General features: G+C 39.6%; 1 long non-coding RNA gene across 1 annotated transcript; it reads left to right on the top strand.

The window, feature by feature from the left end:
- Positions 1–10,526: 10,526 nt before the first annotated feature.
- On the top strand, positions 10,527–15,730 carry LOC307006965. The gene is made up of 3 exons (XR_013799553.1): positions 10,527–11,599; positions 14,087–14,139; positions 15,590–15,730. It is a non-coding gene; the product is annotated as an uncharacterized lncRNA (long non-coding RNA).
- Positions 15,731–16,649: the final 919 nt, after the last annotated feature.

Raw genomic sequence — 16,649 nt, 5'->3', positions numbered from 1 at the left:
TGCAGAACTAGCATACGGAGTACTCCCCGGTGATACAGGGCAGGTCTGAGTCCTTCACTTTCAGTTCTGTATTATCCTACCTCGCACCTCTGTGGCTCGGGTTGAGCGGAAAGTTCTAGCCTTCACTTCTTTTTTGGTCGAAGTACGCTCCCCTGAAGCCAGAGCATTGCCATGAGCTGACGCCCATGCTTACAGTTGGTAGGCCCCTGTCTTTGGGGCCTCCATTGAGGCAGAGTGGCGTATGTTGTACTCCCCTTGCTCAAAGGGTGCTAGCGCTCTTGCTGAGTACACTGCCATGGGCAATGTGTTTAGGTACCAGAATGCTGTAGGCGCTGTCTAAACAGCTTATCTGCCAACGAAGGCTGCGCCCTTAGGTAGTAGGCCTCAGCAGGCCTCCTGAATGGGCAGCTCCCAAGAGGGCGCTGTAGGCCAGCTCACCTCATGTGGCTGGCCTTGGTGGTTCGGGCAGTTGACTCACTGATGGGTAGTAGGCCCTAAACAGGCCTCCTCGGAAGTGAGTCCCAACATTGTGGGACATACTTGTTGGTGTGGTATGATTCCCAACAGTGTACCTTTGGAGCAGATTGACTTGCTGTCAGCTAGTAGGCCCAACCAGGCCTCCCTGATAGGCGAGTCCCCAGTGGGCTGGCCTTAACAGGCCGCCTTCGAACTGTCACCCAGATTCAGGGCTCATAGCTACCAGTTGTTTAAGATTACTATCAGGTAGTAGGCCTCCTCAGGCCTCCCTGAAGGTGAATTCCCACTTGCGGTGGCTATCAGGTAGTAGGCCTTACCAGGCCTCCCTGTAGGCAAGCCCAAATGACAGGCAACTGGACAGCTAGCCTGACCTACTATCAGGTAGTAGGCCTCACCGGGCCTCCCTGAAGGCATGTTCTCACATAATGTGATTATCAGGTGGTAGGCCGCTCCGGGCCTCCCTAAATGTGAGCTCCCAAGTATCGTGGCCGTCAGGTAGTAGGCCTCACCAGGCCTCCCTGAAGGTAGTTCCCACATACTGTGGTTATCAGGTTACAGGCCTCACCAGGCCTTCCTGGTCATGAGCTCCCACATGCTGGGGTTATCAGGTAATAGGCCTCACCAGGCCTCCCTGAAGGTGAGTTCCCACATACTGTGGTTATCAGGTTACAGGCCTCACCAGGCCTTCCTGGTTATGAGTTTCCACATGTCAGGTTACAGGCCTCACCCGGCCTTCCTGAATGTGGGCTCCCACATATTGTGGTTATCAGGTTACAGGCCTCATCCGGCCTTCCTGGTTTTGAGCTCCCACACACTGTGGTCGCTAGGTTACAGGCCTCACCAGGCCTTCCTGGTCATGAGAGCTCCCACATACTGTGGTTATCAGGTTACAGGCCTCACCAGGCCTTCCTGGTCATGAGAGCTCCCACATACTGGGGTTATCAGGTTACAGGCCTCACCAGGCCTTCCTGGTTATGAGCTCCCACATACTGTGGTTATCAGGTTGCAGGCCTCACCAGGCCTTCCTGAATATGAGCTCCCACATACTGGGGTTATCAGGTTACAGGCCTCACCAGGCCTTCCTGGTTATGAGCCCACATACTGTGGTTATCAGGTTGCAGGCCTCACCAGGCCTTCCTGAATATGAGCTCCCACATACTGGGGTTATCAGGTTACAGGCCTCACCAGGCCTTCCTGGTTATGAGCCCACATACTGTGGTTATCAGGTTGCAGGCCTCACCAGGCCTTCCTGAATATGAGCTCCCACTTACTGTGGTTATCAGGTAGTAGGCCTTGCCAGGCCTCCCTGTGAGTGGTTCCCCAACGATGCTGGGTTCTGGAAGCTAGTGGCCGCTTGCTATCAGTTCAGCTGGCCTTATTTGGCCGCTGCTAAAAGCGAGCTCGCGCCCTGGCTCAACTAAAGTGTTCGTCCTCTGCTACTGGTTCCCTCCCGGAACTTCTCTGCCTACAGCCTGGTTTCCTACCAGTCAGTCCATTGCTCCCCTCACTGAGGGTCTCTATGAGTGTTTGGACTCCTGAGTCTGGTCAGATGGTCGTAGGCCTCTCGTGAGGCCTCCCAGTTAGATCAGCCCCTAGGCCTTCACAGGCCTCCTCAGTGTTTCAAACACAAACACTGGGTAGATCTGTGGATCGAGTAGAGAAACTCCCCTCTCTAGCAAGGGTTTAAAGCACTATGCTGAGTCATACTCTCCGGGATATCCCGTCTCTGAGATCCGGGCTGAGGTTTCACTGCCAGCTTCGCAGTCCCTCGGGTTGGATGCCTTACCTAAGGCAAATGTCCAGAGGCTCTGTCTCCAGACAGACAGGAATTTGGCCAGACTGAAGTGTCCAACGTAGTGACACCAGGTCAGGCCGTCCTGGTGGCATTTCGGGTGGTATATTCCCCCGTATAGTGACTGGCTGGGGTTCCCTCGGGTTCCCTAGCCACATTCCCTAGAAGGGACCCCTTCTAAATTGAAGTTGTGGTCCTAGGCCTTTGAGCAGGCCCAGGTAGGCCTTCGGATTACTTATTTGGAGTTCCTCCTGTTAGGCTTATAGCTTGGGCTATGACCGTAGGGAATGCTGTCACTGACAGCCCAGTGTGACCTGAGGGTGAGTGGTTCTTGCATTTCTTTTGAATTTGCTGGTTCTGACAGTTGTCACTGCCTCCTGGCATGCACTCCCCTTAGCATGGCGGCGTGGGTATATCGTTCCCCATAGCGTCGATGACGTATTGTTGAGTTCCCTTCGAAAGGGAACGTCTCAGGTTACAACTGTAACCTATGTTCCCTGAGAACAGGGAACGAGACAATACGTCTCCCTGCCATGCCTCGGGGCCTGCCTACCAAACAGTCCCTTCAGACAAAGGATGATTTGTCATGTTTCCAAGGCGCCCTTATATACTTCCAGGTCGCACGTTAATCATTCACGTAATGATTTACGGGCTGTCGCCGGTCAATGTGATTGCCGTGATTTGATTGTGATTTCAGACACCTGTCACGCCTGAGGCGTTCCCCATAGCATCGATGACGTATTGTAGGTTACAGTTGTAACCTGAGACGTTTTGTTCACATTTTTTTGCAGATACCTTGACCAGAGCATAACCGGTTATCTTCACCCAAGAGACCTACTGTGGGACAATCTTTTTGGCTTTAAAGGTAAATGCATGGTTAGTCACAATGTCTAGTTACTGGGCCAAAAGGAGAAGGATATTGAAAGGAGTTGAGAGGGACATACAGGAAATTGCAGCTGCAAACAATGCTCTACTTGCTGTTATTCCTGACTTTGACCAAGTAAATCCTCATGTTAATGAACATCTACATGGAATGGCTACAACAAGCCATGTACAAACTGTAACCCCTGTAGCACAAGGACATCATTGTTGATGAGGCATGTGAAGCTGGTGAAATGTTTTCCTCAAGCACAGAAGATGAAGATGAAGAGGAAGAGGATTGCCTAAGGACACAATTGGCAGGGTGGGCTATTGACAACATGATCCCCCATGTGGCACTTGGTAAGCTTTTAACCATTTTGTCCAAGGATCATCCAACCCTTCCTAAAGACCCAAGAACCCTTCTGAAAACAGTGACTTGTGTTAAAACAACAGAACTCTCAGGTGGTGTATACCATCACTCTGGAATTGAAAGTGGAATATTATCGCAGTTGTTAGTGTCTCCTGAATTGCAGAAGTTGACGTCAGTTTCAATGCAAGTTAATGTTGATGGACTTCCACTTTTCAAAAGCTCAAATGCCCAGTTCTGGCCAGTTCTTGGTTTAATTGAGCAATACATTGGTAATGTCCAGCAAAACAAACTTCCATTTGTCATTGGTCTTTACTATGGGAAGAAGAAGCCAACCAGCCTTCACTTTTTGAATCCTTTTGTAGAAGAGGCACAGCGGCTTGAAACGGAAGGAGTTCTGTTTGAAGGGAGAGCACTTTCTTTCAAAATATCAACATTCATCTGTGACGCCCCTGCTCGTGCGCTTGTTAGAAATGTGAAAGGTCACAGTGGATATTATGGGTGTGACAAGTGTGTTCAAAAGGGGGTCCACTACGAGAACAGGATGACTTTTCCTCAAACAGATGCTACTCTAAGATTAGACAATGCACTCCGTGATGAACTTTCTGATGACAGTCATCAGTGTGGAGAAACGCCATTGGCATTGTTGTCTGTTGGTTTAGTAACGCAGTTCCCACTGGATTACATGCATCTGGTATGTCTTGGAGTGACAAGAAAGTTGTTACACCTTTTGGTTCTCTTTGTTGATCACTGCAGCAAGCTTTATGGAAAAGAACATGTGACATACAACATGCATGGATTAGTGCACCTCAGCCAAGATGCCAAAAAGTATGGTGTCCTTGATAATATCTCATGCTTCCCATTTGAAAACTTCCTTGGGCGCCTGAAGAAACTGTTGCGCAAGCCTACACAACCACTGGAGCAGGTTGTTCGCCGATTGTCAGAGAGAAGTCAGCACAAAAGAACAAACATCTCCAAAACAAGGTCCTTGAGAGAGCACAACCATGGACCACTCCTCAATGGTCTTCCTGTGAAAAAGCAGTATGAGGAGTGTTACTTTCAAGCCTAATGCAATATTTTTCTCTAATCGCTTATCTTTCCCCACACACAAAACTGTGATCATGCAATAACGTTAACTTTACATCGCGATGCTGAGCTACAGTGAAATGATAGAAAATACATTATCTGTGTTAGTAATTCGCGTGAACTGGACGCGCGAATGAGCCTCGCGTCTACCGCGCCGCGCTAAACAGGACCTCTAGACGCGCGTAAACGCGTCTTTACATTGACTTAACTATAATCACTCGCGCCAGACACTCAAGAGTGAGTGAGTAATCATTTTAAAATAAAATTGACTAATCAAACCACGGATCCGTGATAAGTTTTGTGATCCGTCTCGCCAGTGTAGTAGCACTATGATCACTTTGAGGGGAGGATAAATAGCATAAATAAAAAAAGGAAAAATATTTTTAACCCGTAATTACAAAACGAAACCGGTTGTTGTATTTTTAAAACGCAAAATTGAACACCAAAATTTTAATTTGAACGGTAGGCTACACCAAATGCTGCGCAAAAAAATAAATTGACGATTTTTTTTTAATTACTTTTTGCCCCTTAATTAAACATTTAAAATATTCACAAATTAATATGGATTTTGTTGTTGTTGATTTATTTTTCGAAGACAAAATTAGAACCTGGAAATGATATTATTCCCGCAGTGCTTAATGAGAAGAGCCATATGTCTCTGGAACCACAGCCTACAGAAAGGTGATTTATAGGCTAATGATAATAAATGTATCTGAAAAAATAAAGAGGCATTTTAATTGTTTTTAATAAACTATTGTTTTCTAAATCAGTGTTGGCTAAAAACATATCTCCATCTCCGCTGTTAAGCAGATGCGCCTTTAGAGAGAAATGTACCTTTCATACGCATTACATAATCAGAATGTATTAGCTTTCGATTCTAATTTGTTTGTTTTAAAGTGGACATTTCGAGCTTTAGCCTATATAGGCTATATTTAGTTTCAGTTCTCACGCTCCTGTTCACGGAGATCATGAAAGCGCACCTGATTGTTTTATTTTATTTGACAAAAGCACAACGTTTTCTTGATATTGCGAGTTTACACAAATAAAAGTAGTTGCGAATAATGTATTATTATTTCCTGTATGACCAGAAATGATAGAGTAGCCTATTTTAAATTGTTTCACTGTTGATAGGAAAATGCGCCCGCGCGTCCTTGCCATGCAGTGCGCGCTCAAACTCCGCTCCACAAACTCTTGGATATGCGTCAAAATCTTGTGTTTATTTGTGATAATCTTAGCCCTGTATTATTATGGTCTAACCCGCGCGGCTACTGACAGTAATGCAGCGCAATATGAAAGACTTCGTCTTAGGTTTAACAATGAAACTAATAATGAACAATATGAAACTAAAACGACATAGCCCAAGCTTAATTTAAAATGGCTTAGGAATATGCTATTTAGCGGTGGATAAACGCAATTTAGATGTGGATAAACGCAATTTAGAGGTGGATAAACGCACTTTAGAGGTGGATAAACGCACTTTAGAGGTGGATAAACGCAATTTAGAGGTGGATAAACGCTATTTCAGAATTTTGGGAGGTGCGCAAACGGCGTTTACGTGCGTTTAGCCTCCACTACATCCCTGCCACCGGGGATTAAAATAATTAAACAGAAGCAGGGATACATTTAATTGACCAGAAAGGGGTAAATCCCACGGTAAATCGCACCCTGGATGCAGTATAAATAAACTTAAGGTCGTCCATCATGGGTACGCCAGAGTGATGAGTGATTCACCGGAAGTGGCAGTGCACAAAGATCACTGAATGCGGAAGTACTACGTATCAGCGTGATAATCCCCTATAGTTTGAACTAAATGTCTTGAAAGGGTATAATTTTAAATGCAGGCATGTCGATGGCTTCGGCAATATCGGTCCACTTCTTTTCTTTTTCCACTCTGTCGTGGTATAAATGGCAGTTTACATCAAAAAGACACTGCTGCTCTGCCCCAACCCGATCACACCAAATGCGTCTATATAGCACGCAGTGTGTTTATCGTGTAATATATACGCGAAAATTAGTTTTTACGTGCATAGTATATGCATGGATAGCACATTGGGAAGGTTTAGGGTGGGGTGCGTGTGTATTATACGCTTGGGTAGGATTAGTGGTGTGGGGTGCGTGTGTATATCACGCAATTTGTGCGTATCATATGCACGCGCAAAACTGCGTATCATATCCACGTAAAAACTAATTTTCGCGTATAAATTGCACGATAAACACAATGCGTGCTATAGAGACGCATTTGCGTGCTCGACAAGGCGCTCTTTATCCACGGTCCATTTTCGCCTACTTGGCGCCATTGGCGCTCGTTGTGTTTCCACGTCCGTTGACATGTTTCTTTGTTGTGACTGATGGCTTCCTGTTTCCGGTTTTCTGAGAACAAATGTATTGGTTGTTGATTGTTTTACGTCACTATGACTACGCTAGGACTGGCGATAATATCAAACATGTTTGATATGAAAGACTAGAGAAAGACTGGCATAAATCGGGTCGCCGACTGCAGATTATCCCCTTACATTTAACGATCGAGACGACGGGAGCGCGCCGAGACTCCAGTAAGATTCCTAAAAACTGCCGGTCTTTAGTCTGGGACTGTTAAAATCCTTTGGTGTACGCCCAGCATAAGATTAAACCGTACTGAGCGTAGTAACGTTAAATAATAATGTAAGGCTTTAATAATAATTTATCATAGCTTTATACAGTGTGATGGAGTTACTTTACACAATTTCACTCATATCTGCAGTGCATTTCAATTAAAAATTTAACCGTTTCATAATTACAGTACAACTGCGTTTTTGGATATGTGAATTAAATATTTGAATTGTAATTGCGATGTTTCAGCGGAGCGGTGAGTGTGTAATTGTGCACTACTTACGCATTTAGGCAGTCTGCAATACTTTTTCTCTTTGCTTTATCACTGTGGCGGTGTTGCCTTTCTTCTTAATTATATCTTTTACCTCCTCCTATGCCTCCATGAGGATTTGTGCTTCCGACGAGGAAAAGTATGCGGCTCTAGTTGCCATGGTAAATCAGTTAATCTGTGATCTGTGGCGGGGTCTATTTGAGTGAGCAGTGAGCGCGCACCTATCCAGGATTGGTTTCACCTGGCTTAATGAATCCGTGTCTGCTCATCCTGGCTTGGTCTTTGTGCAACCAATTAAGCCTGGACGCACATGTTTTGGCTTCATTGAGCTCAGCTGAGTCTTTTATCCCGGATGTCTTAATTCTACTTTTGTGCAACAGGCCCCAGATTACTAATGTTCTTAGTCTTCATTTTCATTAATATCCGTGCCAACTTTCCTCACAATCTTTTTCAAACGATAAACCTCCCTGTTTGAAAGGCAACCGTCTGCTATTAGGCTTTTGGCTTTGTCCTGGAACTGCATTAGATCAGGGAAATAATCCTTTACAATCACACCTCTTTTGTTTTTTGTGGTATTACGTAAGAAAACGTTTTATGTCATCAACATCATAGCTTCTGCTTATACCTTCAGTCTGTGACAACACTGTACTTGAGTCAGACTTTTCACTTTCACTTTCTGACTCTTTCTGATCTTCAAACACTTCTCCTTTTTTAAAACACTTTGCACTACTGATCTTCTCCACATTTTTTCGTTTTGTTGGTACTTTGAACATCCTATTCTCTGCTTCTGTGTCAGACACATCATTTTCCCTCATGCTTTCTACATCACTGTTTAATAAACCCGTTTCTGCAGCTACAGAAATCTCTGAAGTAGGCCTATCCCTACCTTCATTCACTGACTCCGTCGAGGTCGATCCAGCTTCCACAGGCCCCTCAGTAGATGTCCCTTCCCCAGCAGATTTATCCACGGTCGGCGCTGCTTCAGCCAGACCGACCTCAGACGGTTTAACAGTATCGTCAGTCGAACCTCTATCCTTATACCTCCAGCTGCATTCTTATCGGGACATGAACGGATTAAATGGCACGATTTACCACACCCAAAGCACTTCATTTTATCAGTAGTGACAAACACGACATATTCAAAATCATCCACACGGAAATTCAGTGCCAATTCCAATTCTGCGTCATCTTTGATGATCATGAAAGCAAATCTCCTAAATGAAACAATATGTTTCAATAAAGGAGATTCGCAGCCGATCGTGATCTTCTTGATCGGCGAAACCAACTTCCCATAACGTGACATCGCTTGTTTCAAAATATCATCACTAAGAAACGGAGGGACATTTGATATTGTGACTTTTTTTGACGGTAACAGCAGCGGTAAAACAGGTGTAAGTATTTCATCAATGATTACACCACGCGCAACCACCTCGTTTGCTCTTTCCACTGAGTTAAAAAAAATCACGGTCGCGCCATTCATTCTGGATGCGGAGAGAATGTTTTTATGGCCAACAATCTCTCCTACACCCAGACAGCAAGCCTCCACACTCGCCACGGATACTATCTTGACTCCGTGACGACGTGTGAGGACATCAAACCCAGTCCCAGCCTGAGCTGCCATGCTTTCTAAGAAAAGCAGGCAGCACAAACAAACACACAAAAAAACTACTAAAACAAATAAACCAACTTAGAAGAAAAAGAAAAGAAAAATATAAGGAAACCACAAAAGAAAAAACAAATACACGCGCTCAAAGCTCGAACTCTCACACGCTCCACAAACGCCCACGCATGCGCAGAGAGAGAGAGAGAGAGAATTGAATTTGAAAAATAGCTTTATTTTACAATCATCTTAATACACACAAATTAACAAGCTAACAACAGAAAACAAAAATTAAAAAATTAAATCATCTTCAAAAATAGTACAAAAAACTCCCTTACAACACCAAATCTTCTCAAAAGTAAACAAATCGTTCATAGTTTTATAAAACTTGTAATCAATCAGTTCTCTCTAGAGAGAGGAAGGAGTACTGCGTTGTCGTAGCAACGCATTCGGGGAAAATCCTTTTCCACGAGAATACTGAAGCAAAAAATTATCCTTAATTTTGTATCAATGTAAAACGCATTGCCACAGCATACAGACCTAGGCGAGACAGCTCGCGCGCCTATTGGCTGCTGTGCGGCAAATGCTTACCCAGGTGAAAAAGACGTAGTATTAAATGTATTAAAAATATATTTGAAATTCAAATAGTATGTTTATAATACATTTGTATTTCCAACATGCTTATTTAAAGTGCATTTAAAATACATTAAATTGCATTTTAATATATTTATAAAAAATATACTAGTAGTACATTGGTAATAAATATATATTTAAGTATACTTTTAATAAATATGCTAATTAAAAGCATACTTTAAATACATTTCTAGACAGTATACTAATAGTACATTGGTAATAAATATATATTTAAGTATACTTTTAATAAATATGCTAATTAAAAGCATACTTTAAATATATTTTTAAACAGTATACTAATAGTGCATTGGTAATAAATATATATTTAAGTATACTTTTAATAAATATGCTAATTAAAAGCATACTTTAAATATATTTCTAAACAGTATACTAATAGTGCATTGGTAATAAATATATATTTAAGTATACTTTTAATAAATATGCTAATTAAAAGCATACTTTAAATATATTTCTAAACAGTATACTAGTAGTACATTGGTAATAAATATATATTTAATTATACTTTTAATAAATATGCTAATTACAAGCATACTTTAAATATATTTATAAACAGTATATTAATAGTACATTGGTAATAAATATATATTTAAGTATACTTTTAATAAATATGCTAATTACAAGCATACTTTAAATATATTTATAAACAGTATACTAGTAGTACATTGGTAATAAATATATATTTAAATATACTTTTAATAAATATGCTAATTACAAGCGTACTTTAAATATATTTATAAACAGTATACTAGTAGTACATTGGTAATAAATATATATTTAATTATACTTTTAATAAATATGCTAATTACAAGCATACTTTAAATATATTTCTTAGAAGTGTACTAGAAGTATTTGGTAATAAATATATGCTTAGTTACACTTTTAAGAAATATGCTAAATGCAACCATACTTTTAGTGAAGTTTTAGTGTACTTAAAGAAAACATGCATATTGCTCTTACTTAAAGTAGCCTACATTTTATGTGTACTTTGTGTAAGAACAGCAAAATGATTAAGCTTTTAGTGTGTTTAAAATGTATGTACTTTATAAACACTTAGGCCTACTGCAATATAGTTTAATTATTTATGTTTTATCATTTTAATATAAAAAAAAATACATTTACAATATACCAACTTATAATGTATTAGAAACATTTGTCAACTATTATTAGCATTGCAATAAGCTTAAAATTATTATTTTTTCACTTTTACTTGTTTGTTGTAAAAGGCTACTTAAGGCTGTTGTCAACTACATGATATTTTGTACTACTGAAATTCCCACAATAATTTCAGCATCATTTTTTTTTTTTTTGCATCATAGATACATTTTCCAAAGAAATGTTAATTTCCAAAAAGGTGGTGTTCTTGTTTAAATTTGAACAATGCGCATAACACACGTGACTAGTCCTGATTGGTTCCAGAGGCGTTGAACGGCTGTGATTGGTTCTTATGATAATGCGATCGCATCTCACTCAGAGGGAGCTTCAGTTGCTGCATGCGGTCCTTGAATGTGATTAGATTTAGACGTTTAAATTTAAACTGTTCAAATATTTATAGCGATCGTGTTTCTTTAGAGGACTTGGAGGAAACCACGCGATTAATATGGATTGGGTGATGTTTTTTTGCGATTCACTTTTTGAAACGTGAACAGATCTGGTGAATCGTTCATCGGAGGGATATGAATCATGACAGTTTTTCTATCGAAGATTAACGAAAGTCTTAAATGGTTTGGAACTACTTAAGGGTGAGTGATCATGACACCATTTCGTATTTTTGGCACAAAGTGTAACATCACGTCTTTTTCAGTTCAGCTAACTTACATTCAATTTGCCCAATCAGAGCCAAGATTTTCAAGTCAAAGTCGAAGCAGATTCGAAGAGATGAAGATACTGCCTCAGAAGTTACTGGTAAGTTTTAGTTGCTGTTTGCATAAATAAATAGCTCACTGTTTAGTTGTTTTCCTAGGTGGAAAGGTCTGCTATGCATTTGCTAATATGACTTGCACGTGGGATACTGACGTTAACCGCTGTAACATGATGCTGACACTGAATTCTAGCAACTTCTGCACTGTCAAAGTCTAAAGTCTTTGATGAATCTGTTTAAAATCTATGTGGAGACATTTATCTGTCTTAAAACAACTATAAAACATTGTCCAATGCATCTTCAAAAAAATTAATTAGTTATTATAATATGCAGTGCCGTCGCAGGTGGGGTGCGAGGCCCTGTGCGAACTTGAAATGCGAGGCCCTGCTCTTTGATGTGGATGCTCAATTGCGCATGAATAACAGTCACGCGTAGCACGAATAATCTCGCTGCAATACGTTTTTATCAAGTAGAATAATACATAATCATGCACATAGTTTGAGGCACCGCAATAGGGCAGACAATTGCCCGGGGCCCCGCATTTTAAGGCCCCCAAGGACTGATCATTTAAACAATCAGAAATGTTAATATAAAGACGCAGAAAAATCTCTGCATCCCCGTTAGTGGGGCCGCTCTCTCGTTACGCTCGTTATGCTTTTACCTTTTTCAAACCGGTGCAGCGCTTTCTCGCGGTAGGTAGAAAATGCATGATTTGATTTGTTAAACATGAAAAGGACTTATCCGTCTGGCATGGCAGCTCGCTCTAACTGTAACCTAGATAAATGTTCGCTATTATAGGTGCATATCCAACTGTTTGTACGGAGACGTGGAGCGCGCACTGCATGGCAGGAGTCGGCGCGAACACTTTCATTTCCCTATCAACAGTGGAAACAACTTTAAATACTCAATCTTTTCTGGTCATACACAAAATAATAATGCATCAGTCGCAAACTCACAATAACAAGAAAACGTTGTGCGTTTGTAAAATAAAATAAAACAAACAAGGCGCGCTTTCATGGTTGCGTGAACTGGAGCGCGTCTCAATAATGAACTGAAATACAGTGTATAGCCTCAACAACATGATGAATATTTCTATATAAATCTCGAAAAGTCCACTTTTAAACGGAAAAAAAATTAATTGAAAGATAATCCGTATGAAAGGTGCGCTGCATTTCTCTCTACTATAGACGCATCCACTTACAGCGGAGATGTATATATGTTTGCAGCCGACATTGATTTACAAATATATATTTTTTATTAATAAACAATAAAAATGCCTCGTTATTTTTTCAGACATTATCATTAGCCTGCTTTGCGGCAAGATATAGGCTACATGCGCGGAATAGGCTATATTCCTCCATGCACCCAGTGTTTAAGCAGAAATTAATATAAACGTGAGATTAGTTGACTAATTGCTTAAATGAATGACTAGCCTACTAGTCGACGAGAAAAATATTTAGTCTATAGCAATTCTAATCAATGCATTTAGGCTATTGACATTTATTTTATTAGTAATTCTAGTATCCAGCTCTTTACGTTAAATTAGTTGAGTTAACAATTAGTAAATGAACTAATAAAATAATAAAACAAAGATTAAATTAAGATGCTAACTACATATTTATATAGAATTGCTTGTTCCACCACAAAATACAGTTTTTAAGGTGACAATCCGTTACACATTTGAAGATTTACTGTATCTTGAAGATTGTTGTATTGTATTTTATCTTCTGTTATAAAGATGAAGATTGACATTTCCTTTTCTTAGAACTTGATTCGTGCTTCCGAAATCGGTGGCGTTCTCTTGCAGCTGACATGTTTGCTTTCCCTCGCTTTAGCTTTCCCGCTCTCCTGTCTTCAGTGAGGACGCATTACGTACATAGCGACAATGAGAAACCCGCTTAATTTGTTGCATTTTTTTTAATGTGACCTTGACAGACATGATAAAAAAAAGAAAAAGAAAAGCAGGATTGCGAGGCCCCCTAGTGGCGCGAGGCCCTGTGCGGTTGCACAGTTCGCACAGTCTATGCGACGGCTCTGATAATATGTACATCATTATATTAATATAATTTTTATTTGCTGAAGCTGTGTATTTATTTCTGATTTCCTGAAGAATTTGGCTTCATTGTTATGATGTAAATTATCTTTAAAAAGTTTGAAAAAACATGTTATGAATATAGCTGCCTTTGTCTTGAGCTGACCAGCCAATTATGGTAGTGTGTGTTGATTGGTGTTTATATTTGTTCAAGCTTGACAACCTTATTGCCTTTTTGATTACTTTCTAATATATATTTCTAATTACAAATAAGTACAAAGATTAAATTGTTAAAAGGGATGCTTATAAGAGAGCGTATCTAAACTGCCGAGTCTTTGAAGGGTTTTGATTATATTACCCACCAAGTACATTGTACTCAGCATACTGTCATTCTTAAAAACAAAACAAATCATTCTTCATAATTTGCCTGCCTTATATATTTGTGTGTATGTATATATATATTTACAAATCTCTCTTTTTTTTATTTGTTGTTTTTCAGACTAGCTGCTATAGAAGAAAAACTGAGTGCAGAGACAAGTGAAGAAGAGAGTAGTAAGTAGTGATGCACCGATTGATCGGCTGGTGACCGGAATTGGCAGATTTTCACGTGATCGGCCATGACCTCGGGCGCCATATGATTAACATCGCACAACATCAGCAATCAGACATGCACACGGACCGCACATGTAGGAAACCTCGTGAATTACAGCCGTTTCACACCGCAAGCGTGAGCAGCAGGTTTTATTTTTTGTGTGTGAATGCTCTCATTGATTGACATTCACGCCCGAAAAAATACGCGGAGCAGGAGTGTGTTAAAGTGAAAACACGCTTTTGATGGACAAAATAAATATGATTTCACACAAAAAATTCCCAAAATGCACAGAATGTGCATGTCTAGTGTGTTTAACAAGAACTGGAGTAGGCTAGAAAATGAACACAAAAATATTTGTAGAAAATGTACCCATTTAAACTTGTTTTAATTATTCAGTTTGGTTAAAAGTATATGGTGTTTTATTTAATAAAAAAAAAAATAATAATAAATGAAGAGTTCAGATGCAATTTAAGCCTCTAAGTGCCATCTGAAATTTTCTTCTAGAATGATCATTTTTATCAAGCTTGAATATTTAAGTTCAGTAGTTTATCTTAAATGGCAATGAAAATTACCTATTTGTCATTTAAGTGAAATTACTGAACTTAAATATATGAGCTTGATAAAAAATGATAATTTTAGAAGAAAATTTAATCGGAATCGGCTAAAATCGGTATCGGCAGGTCAAACTCAGTGAAAAATCGGAATCGGCCTATAAAATTGTAATCGGTGCATCTCTAGTAGTAAGTATGGTTTAATCTCATATCACCTCTGTTATAGAGATTTTTGAATCCGGACTATTGAATGGTGATTCGGTCATGACGTATGTGTTTCTGTACATCACTTTTTTTTGCTCTCGAAGTCAAAGGGGGCTGACTAAAAACAAATAATAATGCTAAAAATAAAGATTAGCATTTGTTATACATTATAATTATTATACTTGTCTGTTTGTTTTTTTTGCTGTGATACAGTGTCATAACATGTAGACCTCACTGTTGTTCAGCAAGACTTAATGTTTGTTCTATTTGATGTAGATATTTTATTAACTCCTTTTTTGCATTATATTAAAATTTTATATTGAATGTCTTCTGTTAAAATGTGAACTAAGCATTACATGCCATATAAAAAAATCGTGGTTACGACTGTTCCCTGAGAGCAGGGAATGAGACAGTGCATCGATGACGCTTTGGGGAATGCCCTCCATGTGAACCGGTGTCTAAAAAGCTATAAAATCACGGCAAACGAATTTGGCGACAACCTATGACACTATTAGTGCGACCCAGAAGTATAAAAGGGGCGCCTAGATACGCAGTGCAAGTTCCCTTTCAAAAGGGAACAGTTACTTTTTTTAACAGATGTTAATTTTGCATTAATATTTAAAAAAATAATAATAATATTTTTCCCTTTTCATAGATACTGTGATCAAACAGTTTCCGACCACGCCAGTGTCTGAGGTGCGAGCACTGATCAGAAGAAAATGCAACAATGAGGCAAACTCCAAGACCAATCATTTCAATTCGCTTGAAGGATGAAGGACTGTTTGCAGCTATTGTATTTCACTTTGTTTGACTTTGTTGAACTTATTCCTTTAAGTTTTTTTTTTTTGTTCTGTTTAATACTTCTGCAGATCAATGCATTTTATGTTAATGTATTTTGTTTAATTTTCATATGTTGCTGTACTAATGTAGTGCATTAAAGTTTACTATCTTTCAAAGAGTGTTTTGTGTGTTTTATACAAATATTGGTTTTACTGTGTTTAACTGAATTATAATTTTTAACTGTATTTTTAATACATTAAAATATATTTTTTTCATACTGAATGGTTTTGTTCAAAAATATATTTTTAATATACTAATAGTGGGTCTTATAGTGTTCTACTAATACATTATTAATAACCTGATATTATATTTAAAATATACTGGGAACACATTAATATGATGTTAAAAATATATTTAAGTTGTATTTCGAAAGTACATTTAAAGGGGGGGTAAAATACTTAGTTTCAGTCAATCTCATGTTAATCTTGAGTACCTATAGAGTAATAGTGCGTCCTTCATATCTCCAAAAAGTCTTTAGTTTCATCATATTTATAAAATAAAAATACAGCTTTCCGATTCTATCCGGAAAAAGCCGAGGTCCTTGATTCTGGGCGTGGGCGGAGCTATAGAGTCAAGCGGGAGCAGCTTGAGCCAGCAGTAACACTGGGTTCTTTGGGAAGCTGAACAAGGTAAACTTTCCCTCATATCCCAAAACACACTTTTTTGGAGACATTCTTGACATCAACCATTCCTATTTAGCGCTGCAGATGATGATTTCCGGTAGTAACGCGTCGATGAGCGCGGTCTTTCTCTCCTCTGGTCGACGTGTGCGTGAACGCGCTTTTCCGAGAGCAATGCTCATATAAGGAGTTCCACTCTGGTCTACGTCATTAGATCTACGATAGAAAAAAACCAGCCGAAACGTGTTGCAACCC

Source organism: Phoxinus phoxinus (assembly GCF_949152265.1).
Source record: "Phoxinus phoxinus genome assembly, chromosome: 11".
Lineage (NCBI taxonomy): Eukaryota > Metazoa > Chordata > Actinopteri > Cypriniformes > Leuciscidae > Phoxinus > Phoxinus phoxinus.
The sequence above is the reverse complement of the archived record's forward strand: the minus strand, read 5'-3'. Positions and strand labels throughout refer to the sequence as shown.